The sequence below is a fragment of the Rhinichthys klamathensis genome, unplaced genomic scaffold (genome assembly GCF_029890125.1).
Source record: "Rhinichthys klamathensis goyatoka isolate OS25496 unplaced genomic scaffold, OSU_Roscu_1.1 h1tg000172l_1, whole genome shotgun sequence".
In the NCBI taxonomy this organism is placed as follows: Eukaryota; Metazoa; Chordata; class Actinopteri; order Cypriniformes; family Leuciscidae; genus Rhinichthys; species Rhinichthys klamathensis.
In genome coordinates this window covers 510,001-526,239 of record NW_026606702.1, presented here as the reverse complement: position 1 = coordinate 526,239, position 16,239 = coordinate 510,001, and positions in this window count along the sequence as shown.

Sequence of the window (16,239 nt, the reverse complement as noted above, 5' to 3'; positions counted from 1 at the left end):
TGGGTTCGGGCCGAATACCGAGCCCGGAGCCCTCTCCTCAGACAGCATGCCAAATATGCATACCATTTATTCTATCCGACTTATTTGTAAATGTGAGCCGTGAAAAGCTCTCCAGAAATCCTTTTCATTAACTTGATTTTAATCAATAATTCATGGCAACATATATATTTAATCACTTTAATTCACAAATATAAATTACGCAATTTAAAAAAAAAGTATTAGTTATATGAGAATCAACTATACTGCAAAACATTATATGATCAATAAGTTGACAACATATGTTTCTACATTGCTTTAACTCATCAAAATAAGTTAAGCAAATAAAAAACATTTTTTTATATTCAACACATTTTTCAGTTTAATGTAATTTAAGTTAAAATGTCTTATACAGCCAAGTTGATTGTACTTCAAAATTTAAGGCAGCAACTGAAGGGGAAGTTTTCTTTCGAAGGGGAACTCAACACTGCGTCTGATTGACGCTATTTGGAACACCATCAGTGTGACAGGTGTCTGAAGCACGTGTATACACATGACAATTTCATTGCTGATGACAATCCATGACGTCATTACCGGAGCACCCGTGTGTATAGAGGGTGCCTGCAATAGATGTCATCAACTTTTTTTTTGTATTTAGGCGACGCTTGTTTGTATGCGTGTGTAAAACAAACACTACAAGTGGAGTGTGTTCGACTCCGAGGAAGCTGGATGTGCTCATTATAATGCATTAGCGAGTATGACTGAAAGAGACTGGTAAAAAACTTTGATCTTCTTTGATTCTCACCTGATGTATAGTGGTCAGAATTTGTGGTAGTATACTCTGTTCACGCTTCATTCCCGATTGAATAATACGAATCTGTCTTTGAACGGAGAGCTTTCGGCTCTCTCGAGAGTTGAATGCATGATTTGTGATGCAGTCACATTGAAAAGCTCCATCTATGCTTTACTATTTAGTTTAGCACCTACACCCCGCGGTTCAGGTCTTTTGGCCGCTGTAGCGGCAAGGTGGGATCTATCGCAGGGATTGTAGGCGGAGCGTGGGAGGAGTATGACAAGGAGTCCTTTTCCTTTCAGGACTCCTCCTGCCAGTTCTTATTTTTAAGCGCCTACATCAGGCCCTGAGGCTGGACTGATAACGTAAATGGCGTACTTAGTTTATTTTATGATCTGCCTTGTGATTAGTCTGGCACAGGGCTTGAGAAAAGAGCTGTGAATGGCTTTTTAGATCAATACAGGTTAGTACTGATCTAAATTAGCATGGGCTATAGCAGGTCCTAGATGAGTGTTGACCTGCCTCCCCCCAAGAGGGGTCTTTAATTAGGATGGCTCCCCTCAAGGTTTTAAAATAGGGTTCCTCCACTCCCTGTTGAAGCTCAAACGGTCCCAGAGAACCTAACAAGTAGGGGTTAATTTATCTTTAGCAGCTCCTCTTGTTATCAGGCACCTTTTGTCAGGTGATGGGAGTCTTGGGACCCTAGACAGGTCCGGGCAGTTTAATGTAGAGTAGAACCTTCCCCTACTGTTGCGGTTTTAAAGTAGGGTCCTTCACTCATTGTTGGAGCCTTAACCGATCCCTTAGAAGTTAGCAAGTAGAGGTTAATTTGCCTTATGTCAGCTCTTCTTGTTTTCAGACACTTTTGTCAGGTGCTGGGAGTCTTTTGGCTCTGGACTAGTCTAGGCAGGGTGTGAGCGCTTTCCCCCGATCTTTCTAGGGTAGTACAGCTGTAGCTCCCCTGCAGTTTCCTAGAGGTTAGAGTTCTTTTTAGCAATGAGGGTGAATAGTTATTCTAAATGAAAACCACTGTCTTTGCTCCCTCTAGTGGTAGTGGTAGGCCAGGGTAACGTATTAAAATAGTCTCCTTGGGCCAGTATTCCCGAATAGCTGTGTCAACTAAAGAAGCTGATATAGCTTAGAGCCCTGCACCTGGGCTGTAGGTGGCTAAGGCTGGGTCCACAAGGAAGAGGAAGGTTGAAAAAGGCCAGGACTTTTCTTGTCATGGGGAATATGAGCGTGGGAAATGGTCGAGGAAGTATTACCACTTGACAGTCTATGAATCTTAGGATGTGCCCTGTATGATTGACGCTTCTGACTTCTGGCTATACAAGTCCGTATAGAGTCAATAATGCTATGCCCATTGTGGCTGGGTGTAGCACAGTGGGTATTTGTTTCTCCAAGCGTCGATCCAGACGCAGTGTTGAGTTTCACTTCGGGAACGTCTCAGGTTATGATGACTGTAACCTTGGTTACTCGGGCTCACCTGCATGTCTCCCTCAGACAAAGAACTTAATGACATCTATTGCAGGTGCCCTCTTATACCCACAGGTGCTCCTGTAGTGACGTCATGGACTGTTGTCGGCCAATTAAATTGTCATGTGTATACACATGCTTCAGACACCGGTCACACTGATGTAGTTCCCCATAGCGCCGATCTAGATGCAGTGTTGAGTTCCCCTTCTCAGGGAACTATGGTTACAGTCGTAAATGGCAAATGGACTGCATTTATATAGCGCTTTCACAGACCCAATGGCCACCAAAGCGCTTTACATTTTGCCTCACATTCACCCATTCACTCACTCATTCATACACCGACGGCGGTGTCAGCCATGCAAGGCGCCATCCAGCTCGTCGGGAGCAGCTGGGGATAGGTGTTTTGACAACCTACATGAACCACTGAGCCACTGCCGCCCCGATAGTCGTAACCTAAGATGTTTTTTTACAGTGTGTGAAAGACAATGGGAGAGATATCCAAAGATCCACAGAGAGACTATAATAGAATGACCAACAGAACCTGTAAAAATGTTAGCATTTCTGATGCATCTCTGACGTCTATGAGTACTGTTGGGCTGTTTAGAATGGGATGGCTGGTATCAGGAAGCAGGTGTTTACAATGGGTTATCAATTAACTTCTGAAATGAATCTGACAGTAATTTGTGTCAGTGACTTGTAAACAAGCCATGCTGCAGGTCACAAACAAGATTTGGCCAATATTTGTGCATTTGGGTGATTACCTGTTGCTTGATATAATCAACAATTCCTAAACCATAAACGGAAGGAACAATCATGCTGACTTGTCAATTCCTTATGAACAAACCACTTTGACCTTTTATTGGTTTGGCACAGAAACATGTAGGCTGTGCGCACACAGACAGACACACACACACACACACCCTTGACGTATATCTGCGGTTGGATTCTAATGAGGAAGTTCTTGTTATTATTTCCTGAACTTGTGAATGTTGTTTGCTTTGTTGTTTAAATTCTCTCCCTCTCCTTCTTTTTTATCTCTCTCTCCCTCAGTTACTCCCTCGCACTTGTGCTAGTGTTCCACTGACCCATATTCCTTGTTCTTTAAAGCTACAGAGCCGCAGTCTGCCTCCAAACTAAAGTAGCACCGACATAAAAAAAACCCAATGACAATGCAAAACATAAAAGAAATTACAAAGAGAAAAAAACAAGAAAGGAAACAAATAAGGGCAAAGAAAGAAAGTTGAAGAAAGAAAGAAATACATTGTTTTTGTTGACCTTTTTATATCCCCAATGACTCATTGCATGATGAATCTAAGACTCCCTCTTTTAAGAGTTAGCATCAGACTTTAATTAGACTTCATTACCTTTTGGTTTTATAATAATTACGAGAGTTTTGCAGCTATTTTTGCTGAAACATCATGGCAACTAAAGCCATTAAAGTGTTAAGAATAATGCGCAATTAAATCTATTTGGTGAGTTCAGTAAAAATGCACCGAGCCTTTAAAGGCACACTGCTGATGTGTTTGAAAGGTTTATCTGCTCTTCTGCCCAGCAGCCATGTTGGACGAGGGTCTGATGGAGGATTCGGTTTTTGCCATGGCAACCGATACTGGTCCTGAGACTGTGCTTTCCAACATCACACATTATTTCTGCTTTAGCTGTTTGAGTGGATTTAAAAGATGTCCTCTCTAAAAGATGTGTTTGTGAACATATGTTTGTGTTGACAGTTTTATGCATATTTTGTCCTGTAAAAAAAAGTTTTTTTTTTTTTTTTTACTAAAGTAATTTCTTTGCTGTCAGTATAGTTTCAGTGCAAATTTCTAAAGAGTCGCTTTATTTTATTACCAACATCATTTAACTTTGTCATCATTATTTCAGCTCCACAGACTCTTCTGCGACAGACCCAGTTTCACCATTTGCCGCATCAGTGGAATATGTGAGAAAACTACCTCCAAAATAGAGCAGAATAGTTACACATGTGCCTCCAAAAGGTAGCCGTGCTCAGCTTCTTGTAAATTTGAGCATTACCCTGTCTATTAAGGTTGGACATATTGCAGTCAATTCCACCAACCACCATGACTGTTGAATTGTCATTGACTTTTACATATGCAGGTTGCATTGTGCTGTAGCCTACACATCTGTATACATACTGCACCATATATATTTCCTTTCCTTTGTGATTCTGTTTTCTTTGAACTACCTGAAATAGTTAATTTTTTCTACACCAAGCATATGGCACCCTGTTTCAAATGCATTACTTGTCTGTTTCATTCCATATACTGTACATATACTTCTCTTAACTTTCAGATCTTCATGGTCTTGTAAAGCAACCAACCTTGAAATTTTAGTAAGGCACTATAAATATATAAATAAAACATTATTATTGATGTAATTATGATGATATAATAATAGCTAATAATTGTATTTACAAAGAGGTGTTATCATCTTGCAGGAAATTGTTTAATCTATTTAACTAAAAAGCAACTCTATTGAGGCAAATGTGCACATGTGAAAGGCAACCCTCAGCTTAGACACACAGGCTGACAGCAGCATGACATTCACCAAACATAGGGTCAAAATAGCGGATCGTCTGTGTATGTGAAAATTATTTAAAAATGATTGTTACCGGGTGTTTATGTTCGAGGCCGTCCTTGAATTTGTGTTTTCTGTTTCTTTTCTCTTGAGTGTGTGTGTGTGAGAGAGAGAGGCTGCGGGCGGTTAGTGATGTCGTTGGTTGAGTATTGAGCTCCCGTCTGACCTACTTTCGTACTTAGCATCAGCTCAGCGCTGTTTACAGGCGCCCGTGAGCGGAGAATGTGGACCCGGTAACGAAAAAACGTAGCCCAAACGCAGAGTCGCGTGCTCTCCTGTTCCGCTCTATTTTGGAATTCTTAAGTTAGCGTGTTTTATGCATATTTTTCCCTGTGTCCGACTTCACAGTGGCTCCTTCGTGGGTTGTTTATGGTGAAGGCGAGCTCACTCGTGGCTTGATATGAGAGGCGCGGACGAGGGCAAAAAGTGAAGTGTGGACCTGTCTGTAGTCCTTAACGCACGGTAAGATATTATGTAGGCTATTAGCTATAAGTTATAATACAAATGAGAAAGTAAAGCTGTTAAGTCTGTGGAGCTGTTTTTAACGCGTTTAATAAGCTTGTTGGCTTCCATTGGATTCTGCGAGTCTATAGGGGGAAACTAAGTGGGACTCGTAAATGAATAATGAGAAATTGATGTGTGAGGATGGCGTGGAACTGATGTTACCGCGAGCGTTTTCTTACCTTCATCTTTTTATCGCGGGCGCGATGGACTGAATGAGTGGACAATTAAACACGTTCAGTTTTTGGACAATGGAATTTAATATGTTCCTGAAAACTTTCTAATATTTTGTCTGGGAAGTTTGCTGGCTTGACTGCCGTGGTTCCGGATTGATCTGAAATCTTGGAATGCAGTCAAAATGGGTCACTGTTTTATGCGCTGAAACCAGTGTCTCCAGCAGCATAAAACCTGTCTAAGACAATGTCGCTTTATGTTGGGCTATTGAAACTTTTAATAAATGACATGAATCCATTTGCACTTGTGTGAGAAATACGTAAGAGCTCCTCTGATTTAATTACACTGTACACATTTTTTCAAATGTTGTGACAGCATAGTTTCCTTCCACTTGTCATATTGTTCAAAGTGGGTGAAAAGGTGCAGGCAATGAACTTAATTTAAGTTGTAAATTCTGCACTACTTAGTTTTTATTTAAACGTTTAAGGAAATAACTGAGTGGTTTTATTTAAATTTGTAGCCTAATAGTTTTGTGGCCTTGGACTCCTGTTGTTTGGGCTGGAAGAAAGTGCTTGTTTGGGTTCTATTTGTTGTGGTTCAGGAAATGATTTGGGCTTTGCGAGTAACAGTTTAAAGGAACACTCCGACTTTTTGGGACTTTAGCCTATTCACCTTATCCCCCAGAGTTAGATAAGTCCATACATACCTTTTTCATCTCCGTGCGTGCCATAAGTCTGTTTGACGCACCCACCGCTAGCCTAGCTTAGCACAAAGACTGGATGTAAATGGTTGCAGCTAGCATACTAATCCAAATAAGTGACAAAATAACGCAAACATTTTCCTATTTACATGTTGTGATTTGTATAGTCACAGAGTGTACAAAAAAACAAAGTCACATGAGACACAGACATATTTTAACCGTATAAATACTGGGAACTATATTCTCTAAAGGCGACTATATTCTCTGAAGGCGAAGCACTGCTACTTGGGCGGAGTGATAACCGCAGCACCTGAGACGCGCCGTGGTGAGGAGCAGAGAGCGCGTCTCAGGTGCTGCGGTTATCACTCCGCCCAAGTAGCAGTGCTTCGCCTTCAGAGAATATAGTTCCCAGTATTTATACGGTTAAAATATGTCTGTGTCTCATGTGACTTTGTTTTTTGTACACTCTGTGACTATACAAATCACAACATGTAAATAGGAAAATGTTTGCGTTATTTTGTCACTTATTTGGATTAGTATGCTAGCTGCAACCATTTACATCCAGTCTTTGTGCTAAGCTAGGCTAGCGGTGGGTGCGTCAAACAGACTTATAGCACGCACGGAGATGAAAAAGGTATGTATGGACTTATCTAACTCTGGGGGATAAGGTGAATAGGCTAAAGTCCCAAAAAGTCGGAGTGTTCCTTTAAGGGTAGCTGACCCATAGCGGTCCATGGACTTTTTTTAGATTGAGATTGTGAAATGTATATGAATGTAAGCAGGTGTGACACGCATAAAGCAAAAAGCTGCATGCATAATAATAATTAGAATAATTAAAGACTGAAGATTTTAAACAAAATGCTGCTTAAAATTGTTTTGATGAAATGTATTAATTTAGGAATATCCAGAACGAGTTACAAGTAAGGACCTTATTAATATTTTAATATTATTTATTAGGAGTTATAAGAATATGATGTGGTGTCTTTTGTTTTTGGTTGTGGATTAGTTAAAAGGATTAGTCTTTTTTTAATTACCCTCATGTCATTCCAAACCTGTATGACTTTTTTTCTTATGAAACATACATATGGGTGGGAGACATATAAGCATGAAAAAAGTTTTTATTTTTTACTTCAAATATTAGGCATAACATTTTTTTTAGTTGTGTTGTAGCCTACTGACTCTTGCATTTCCCAAAATATATGTGGTCTTTTAGATTTTGTATTTGAAATTGGATTTATTCACCAATTTGTTGCATTCGTGCCTAAAATTGTCATATGTTGTGACAAAAGTTATTCTATTTAAAATGAAAATGGGATATACTCTCCCTAAGTAACTAACTTCAACATAAATCGTTATCATTACTATCTTAAGATTTAACATTTATTTTGTGCAGATTCATTAGATTTTGAATTGTTTTTCTAAATCATCAGGCAAAGTAAGTCATCTCTCCTCAGCCTTTCCAGATATTTTAGATTAATTACGTTAAACCCGGTTATAATAAATCTATGAAAATGCTTGTGACTCTTGCTGATACTGTTTCTCTTGTGTTCCGTTGACTTTTTATGATTTATAATTAAGAAAGTATTTTTACTGGCACAATTCTGAATGTCACACCAAATTATAGTGTCATGCTATGATGAACTGCACCACTCCACAATTTGTCAATGCAAAAAACTGTATTTTATTTGCATTCAACATTCAATTAATTCAATTCAGTTAACATTAATCAAAATCCAAAAACATACTAACATTGTTTTAAAACTTTTAAAATTATAAGAAACTCAGAAATATGAGTAAATCAAACACCATCTCACTTCAAGAACATTCAACATGAACAATTTAAAATTAAAGGAGAGTGTGTTGTAACAACAATTATAATTGTTAAACAGTAAAAAAAACAAATCAATTTACAGATAGTTGAATGTTTTAGATTGAAAATTCATAGATATTAGTAAAACCAGATACAATACAATGTATCATTTGCATTATCCAATGAATCTTTAAACAAAAATGTGTATTTCACATGGGATCTTTAAACATCAAACCTCAGGACCTCCTCTCTCCTTTCATGGTCAGCATTGAGTCTTTCCCTGTATTTTTGTGTCCTCTCTTTACTTGACATTTCTACCTGACAGACAAAACATTGCATCTTTTAATAGGCAAAGCATTGCAAAATGGTGAAACATGGTTAAATTAAGTATAAAATTGAAAAGAAATACATTAATTGTATAGGTAATTTAATGTTCACTATTAAATTAATTTAATATGTTTTGAATAGTTATTTATTTATCATTAAAAAGGTGTATGTAATATTGTGACAAATATATCATATGGTGTGACTTAGAAAAACAGTCACACCATATGATACAGTGTCACACCATATGACGTTTTGTTCAGTTAAGCTAATCTCTTGGTTAACTAAAAACAGCTAGCTTATACTTAGCATGTAAATTACCACATGGCAGGAATGATTTTTAAGAATTAATAAGTAAAATTTGTATAAAAGTGTTTAATTTTTATGTAAATAATGTCACACCATAAGACACAAAACATTGACCACTAGTGAGCATATCAGATACAGAGCTTTTTAATTAAAAAGCCAGAACTCACCTCTTGACCTTGCAAACCACTCCAGAGATGACAATGCAACTTCCTGGTTGAGTGTGGACCTCTTCATCATAATGATGTCCAAATTATTGCCCGTTCAAAATATAAATTGCAGTGTCACATCGTATGACGCCCATTTTACAGACAAAATGTATTTGGCCAGAACTTGCTTTAAAATCATACACAGACATCAACACTTTCTGTGTCTGTTGAACTTAAACTGTAAATCTATCAATTATTTATACTATGCTTATATATATTGTCATATTAGTAAGGTCACACATATCCCGGACAGTCACACCACATGACAATTTTGATGTTTAGATAAAAATTTGAAGTAGAGGTCTTTATACACCAACTACAGCTATGGTATGCTGGAATAATATCTTGTCAGAGGAACAACATGAAGATATATATTTTTAACAAATACCCTTTTTTATTAGGTTATGACATCATGGAATTGCATGTCATGTCTCCCACCCATATGCCAACATTCTTTAAAATATTGTGTTCCACAGAAGAAAGAAAGTCACTCATGTTTAAATCGACATGAGGATGAATGAATGATGACAGGATTTTCATTTTTGGGTGAACTTTTCGTTTAAGTGATGGTTGTGGGTTAAGTAAATTTAGCTCTAACCTTAACCATTTCCAAAAATATTTCATGTCAACTACCCTTCAATGTTTAGAGGCAAGTGCGAGCATGCATGAATCTGTGAGTTCTTGTAATGTCACACATTGTATGTTCATGTGATGGAGAGACCTGTTTGAATGTTTTTGTGCAGTGTGTAGATGTGTAATGGAGCCTTTACCTGGGCCCCCTGGTTAATGGAATGTGTGTGTGCTGCTTTATGGTGCATGGGCCCCTGCATGGTTAAAGATGGGCTCTAGGCTTCATGGTAATACTGTAAACAGTGCAGTTTGTTCGAGTGGTGCACCTGAGACTCGTCTCTCTCTGTAGGCAAGGGCGTGGTTAGCTGGTACCCTCTTACATCACAGGGCACCACAACTTCCAATAGGAAAATTTAACTGCAGTAGCCACTGTTCAACCTGAAGAAGGCAGCACTCAGACGTTTTTAAACCATATATTGTAGAATTAAAGTAACACCATGTAACTTTTGCTCTCGGGGTCCCCCTACAGTTGGGAAACAGTATTGTCTTCTACTACTGTTGTAAAATCTGTCATGGTTACACATGCATTTGTTTACAAGCCGATACCCCTAACTCTGCAGAAGGAGTTCTCACGTCTTGAGCAGACTGCCTTCGTTGCGTGTGAAATGTCTTCATCCCAGGTACAGTGGCATACACTCACCTAAAGGATTATTAGGAACACCATACTGTGTTTGACCCCCTTTTGCCTTCAGAACTTCCTTAATTCTACGTGGCATTGATTCAACAAGGTGCTGAAAGCATTCTTTAGAAATGTTGGGCACGAACAAGGGCACGAACGAAGCTCCCGTTCCACCACATCCCAAAGATGCTCTATTGGGTTGAGATCTGGGACTGTGGGGGCCATTTTAGTACAGTGAACTCATTGTCATGTTCAAGAAACCAGTTTGAAATGATTCGAGCTTTGTGACATGATGCATTATCCTGCTGGAAGTAGCCATCAGAGGATGGGTACATGGTGGCCATAAAGGGATGGACATGGTCAGAAACAATGCTCAGGTAGGCCGTGGCATTTAAACGATGCCCAATTGGCACTAAGGGGCGTAAAGTGTGCGTAGGATGCATTTTTTCAGGATTCTTTGATGAAAAGAAAGTTCAAAAGAACAGCATTTTTTTTTTAAATGAAAATCTTTTGTAACAATATAAATGTCTATACGGTCTCCGAATGTGTCCTTGCTGAACAAAAGTATTAATTTCTTAAAAAAAAAAAAAATGTAACTCTTGCTTGTGTTTATATAATGGACCTCATTCATGAAGCACAAGCAGAACGAATTTCTGTCTGTGTCTTTAAAACCATGCATAAATTGTTGCACTCAATTCCGATTTGTTCTGCTCGTGTTTCCTGAACGAGGCCCGTACACACATCTCTGGGCTAATATGCCATCAACACTCCTGTAGCACTGCTCCAACATTTTGCTGAAGCTGTGTGTGTTTTCCTGTTGCTGCTGTAACATTCTCGAGTGATTCCAGCCCTTCCGGAATTCTCCCGGGGCCTCTATCAGCTCACACCCTGAGTGTGATCCTTGGCCTCTTTCTGAACCCAACATGTCCGGTGTGTGGGTGTTTGTATGAGCGAGTTCAGGTGTTTGTAAGCTTGCGTGCATTTATGTGTTAATTTATCCATGTTTAAGTGGGTGTTTGTGAATAGATTCATATTAGTGAGATAAATCATGGCGAAAGAGTCTTATGAAACTCTTATGATACTGAGATAAAAGGGTAATCTCACTAACCTCTGTACTCCGCATTTGTACTCTGTTTATTATATGTGCTGTGTGTGTTTCTTGTAGCAGACACACGAATGGATGTCTCTTCAACTAGGAAATGTAATTTTTGTAAACCACATTTCACACATATTCGTTTAATTTGTCTTAGTATGTGATTTGACAATTGACGATCTTGTTCACATTTTGTTTGTTTGTTTTCTTAACAAATCACGTTAAATAAATAAAAAATGTGTTGCATGTATTTGTGTTGTCTTTTATGTCAAATACGTACATTTAAACAATTACTTCAATCAGTCTGAAGCTGTCTACACTGCAAAATGAATCTCTTACGTAGTAGCTGCACTTTATTTATGTTGAGAGAATTTGTGAGCGTGCGCACTGAACAAAATTCAGTGGTGTCTAGTAATTGAAACGCCAGCGATTGGCCATTGCATTCATAAGCTCAACCGAAATGTGTGTGATTGGTTATAATGTTCAATGCTGCAATTTAAAAAAAAAAAAATACAATCTGATCTACACTTTTTTTTTAAATTCACTTTCTAATTCCACTTTCATCGCTTAAGTTGTAATAGATTTAGTTTAAAGTGCCCCATTTTATATGTAAGTGACAACAGACTGGGCCATCTAACCAATCAGAGCAGAGTAGTATTGTGGAAAAGGGGTTTTAGAGGGTCTGAATCCGAACAAACCATTTTCAGACTCTTTGAGAAATGTGCTGATGTGCAATGTATATTATAGAGAAAATTGTTTTTTTGAGCTTGGATGCACACAAACATTTTGTAGGAGACCTCAAAAGCAAAATTAGGAACCTTTAAAATGGCAGAATAGGGGCACTTTAATTGTGCAGGAGCTTTTCCCCCCCTTATCTTGAATTTGATAATTAACTTGTTCATTTTGGTGGCATTTTTGCCCCAGCCCCCGGTTTTTATAAGTTGTGAATATTTATTAGGAGTGTTTTAAAGTTGCTTATGCTGTCTACGCTCTACTTGACAATGATTGGTTTTTTTTTAAGCGTCTTTTGTTTGTGTTCCTGACAGAGACAAAAAAAGAGATATTCAGGTCTTTCTGCATGGGAGAAAGATTTTCTCTTCTTTCCTTTGTGGCTTTCTTTATGTGGTTCACTTTTTCTGTTCTGTCCTCTTTTATGTCTAGTATAAACTTTTCATAAACAATTTATGTGTTTTATAGTGCTGCTTGCTGTGTGGATAAAAAATGGAGCAAATTCACACTGAGAGGAGCCATGTGTTAGAAAATGAGATGCAGCAACTCAAACTAAGGAACTTTATTTACTGCACATGATTAATAATGTCATAATGGCACTGATGTGTTGTCATTAGGGCTGGGCGATAAAACGATAACGATATGTATCGCGATAGACACGTGATCGATATCAATAAAAAATGTGTTCGATAAAACGTTAGATAATTTTTTTTTTTTTTCTTCGTCGGAAGAAACCACAGGTTGCGAAGCAAGTTTGCATTAACAAAGGCACTCGCTCTCTGGTAACCTAGCAACGTAACGTGTCAGTTTGGTTGCGCCATCAAAAAAAAAGAAAAAAGTTTGGTTGCGCCATCGTTGTCTCGTGCTACTGGGTTCCTCATCAGTAACCGGCGATTGATAAGCAGAAAATGAGTGCCCTTCATCTGCATGCCATGCAGGCTAGAATTGCGAAACATTATTGGATAATGCTATTCGCGTTTGATGTGAACACAGCATAATGAACAGGCTGCGATGTCAAGATTGCAATGCTGGAGTGTGTGTGTGTGTGTGTGTGTGTGTGTGTCCGACTCCGCGCGCGCGCGAGAGAGAGAGGCACGAGAGAGAGAGACACGCGGGCGCGATCGAACAGTGGAGACATAAAAACATACTCCGTCATTTTGTTAATACAGGACATCAGTCAGTCTGCAAAGTGTTTACAATATTTGTGTAGGCCTATACTCGCAATAAAACACAACATTGTCCTTTTGTCACACTGTATTTCTTGTCAAACTGTAGCCTACAACTGTACACACCGTTTTAAAAGCAAAACATATTCATCCAACCCCTTTGTAAAACAGTCTGTGTTCCATCTTTTGGACATTCATCATATCGCATTGGTTTTCATTTCTTGCCCTCAAAACAGAGCACTAATCTGTTTATTTTTAAGTTACACATTGATTAAAAAAGAAAATTAAATTTATTTGTAGTATTATTTTATACGGAAATCAATTATTTATAATTCTGATGAGAATAAAGTTAGGGTTAATTAAAATTAAGGAAAACAAATATATTGATCTGAAATATAGCAAATTAATTTTAAATTCATTCAGGTACAATTACCAAACATATCTCATATCTATCTTTTTATTAGTTTAATTAATAAACCAATTATATAAAACTATTATCAGTGCACTATAAATAAACTGGTTCTATGCCTTTATTAATAAAACTTATTTAAAAAATACAAGGCTTAAGACATTTATAAAAATGCCTTCTATATTTCTGTTTTGCTTTTCACTCCATTGTACCGAAATCGTACCGAACCGTGATGTCTAAAAAAAAAAATCAAGCAGGGGGCACGTACGATCACAAACCCCCACCACCCACGTCCTGCCGCGCCACTGTCACCTTTTTTACTCTGAGGAGTTTGCAGGTCTGATTGTGAATTTAGACTTATGTTTACATTTTAATTATTTGAGTTTTCCATGGTTGTGTTGACATTTCTGTCTTGGGATTGTAATCAGAGGAAGGTTAAGTTTAAAATAAAAATGTTTAAATGTAATATATTTTTTCTCCTGGTCCTTATTTTAAATGGGTCATAAAAAAATCAATAATTATCGATATCGACCGATATGAAACACTGATATCGTGATACAGTTTTCAGCCATATCGCCCAGCCCTAGTTGTCATGTCATTAAAATGAGAAGCCAGTAATCCTTTCTCTAACAGTTGCATAGTATTCATTATTGATCTTGTAGTATGCTGCTGACTTGGGTTCAGCTAAACTTAGTTCAAATGTTTACTGAGTTAATGCATTTTTTTATAGCCCTGAGTGGTAAAAGTTTGAATTATTAGCACAGAGTTTCTGTCTATTATTAACAGAGTTTGCTCAGAGTGATTGATGCATTTAACGCTGTTGTGTTAAAGATTTTGCTATATGTCTTTGTTTAGCAGATATCTAATTCATTCTGATCTATTTTCAAACTGTTTGCTATTAGCAGAGGGTTTTCTGTGGGGTTTTTTTTAGTAAAGTTTGATGCTTTACTATTAGCACAGAATTTGTTGTATTCATTTTTAGCAAAGAGTTTTCTGTGTTTATTATTAGCAAAGTTTTTTGTGCAAGTTTTACACCTGTTTGGAAGACTTGATTCTGATTGGTTAATCGCAGTGTGGAGTTGTCAAATATTTCGGAATAAATATGATCAGGGTTCGGTCTGTTTATTGTAACTGAGAGTTTTATTAGGCTATTAGCAAAGAGATAGGTGTGTTCATTACTAGCAGAGTTTGCTGTGTTTATCATGAGAGTTTGCTTATTACCGCTGGATAGTTTGCGGATTCATTATCGGCAGGCATTTTTCTTTGTTCATCAGAATGATTGCGGTGTTGAATGATTATTGCCATAGAATTTGATTTGTTATCATCATACTTTGCTGTTCATTATGAGCAGGGGAATTGTTGTGTTCATTCTCAAGAATTGTGTTTATTATTATGAAAGTGTTTGTGTTAACTACTGAAAATGGGTCACTAGATGAATAATTGTCCAACAGTCTTGTCAATTAGTGAGTTGAGTTTTTTTGTTTTTTGTTTTTTAAGAAAATAATGCTTAATTAGCTTGGTTTGTTTTAGTGTCGTTAAGGTATTAAAGGGTTAGTTCACTCAAAAAATACAATTATCCCATAATTTACTCTTCCTCAGGCCATAGGTGTATATGACTTTCTTCTTTCAGCCAAACACAATCGGAGTTATATTAAAAAATATCCGGGCTCTTCCAAGCCTTATAATGTAAGTGAATTGTAACTGAGATTTTGAAGCCCAAAAAGCTCATCCATCCATCATAAAAGTAATCCATACAGCTCGCGGGGGTTAATAAAGGCCTTTTGAGGTGAAGCCATACGTTTTTGTAAGAAAAATATCCATATTTATAACTTCCGGTAACGGCCAAACGCAAGTCAAGTTCCGGCGGAAGAGTGACCTCTGACCCGACGCATGACGTATTGATGAACGCGGAAGCACAGAGGATAGAGCAAAACAAAACACTAGTCACGAATTAGAAACGAGAGTTTTTAAAGAGAAATGTTGGAGGAATTTGATATAAGAGAAGAGGAGCTTGAGTTTGTTGCCCAGTCCTGTTTGTTTGAACCGCAAGATCTACTCTCACCTAGGCTTACCCTACTCCTACATCCTACGTCATACGTCAGGTCAGAGGTCAATCTTCTGCTGGACACGTACGACCATAAGCCAGTGATTATAGTTTTTGAACTAACCCTTTAAAACCCACAGCTGTACATGTTAAGTAGAGCTGCACGATTCTGGATAAATTTGAGAATCACAATGTTTTGTTTTATTCTCCCATGATTCTTAACAGACAACTAAACAAAATAACATGTAATTTACTAGAGGTTCTGACTAAATGTTAATTTGAAGTTTATTTAAAATGTTTAATCTGAATTATATATTTAATTAATCACTCAAAAACTCCACTTGTTCCATTACTGGATGAATCAGCATTTTTAAACAAATCTTTTGAATTAATGATTTAATGACAAATACATTTTTTAACGTTCACTTGACTTGTTGCTACCTGGTGGTGTAACAATATAATCAATACAATCGTTATTTGAAGCACCAAGTTACTTTCAAAAGTTGATTTATTCTATTTTGATTGTTACCGTAGACATCAGTGTTTATATCTAACTATAAACTTTTATCCCAGTACTATGGGACTTGATTTTTCTCCATTGGGCATTGATTGGATGGTTGGATGGATCATTGTGGTTTGCTATTGCTGCGATCTCATGTGATTGACAGGTTGTCCTGCCCTTGCACAG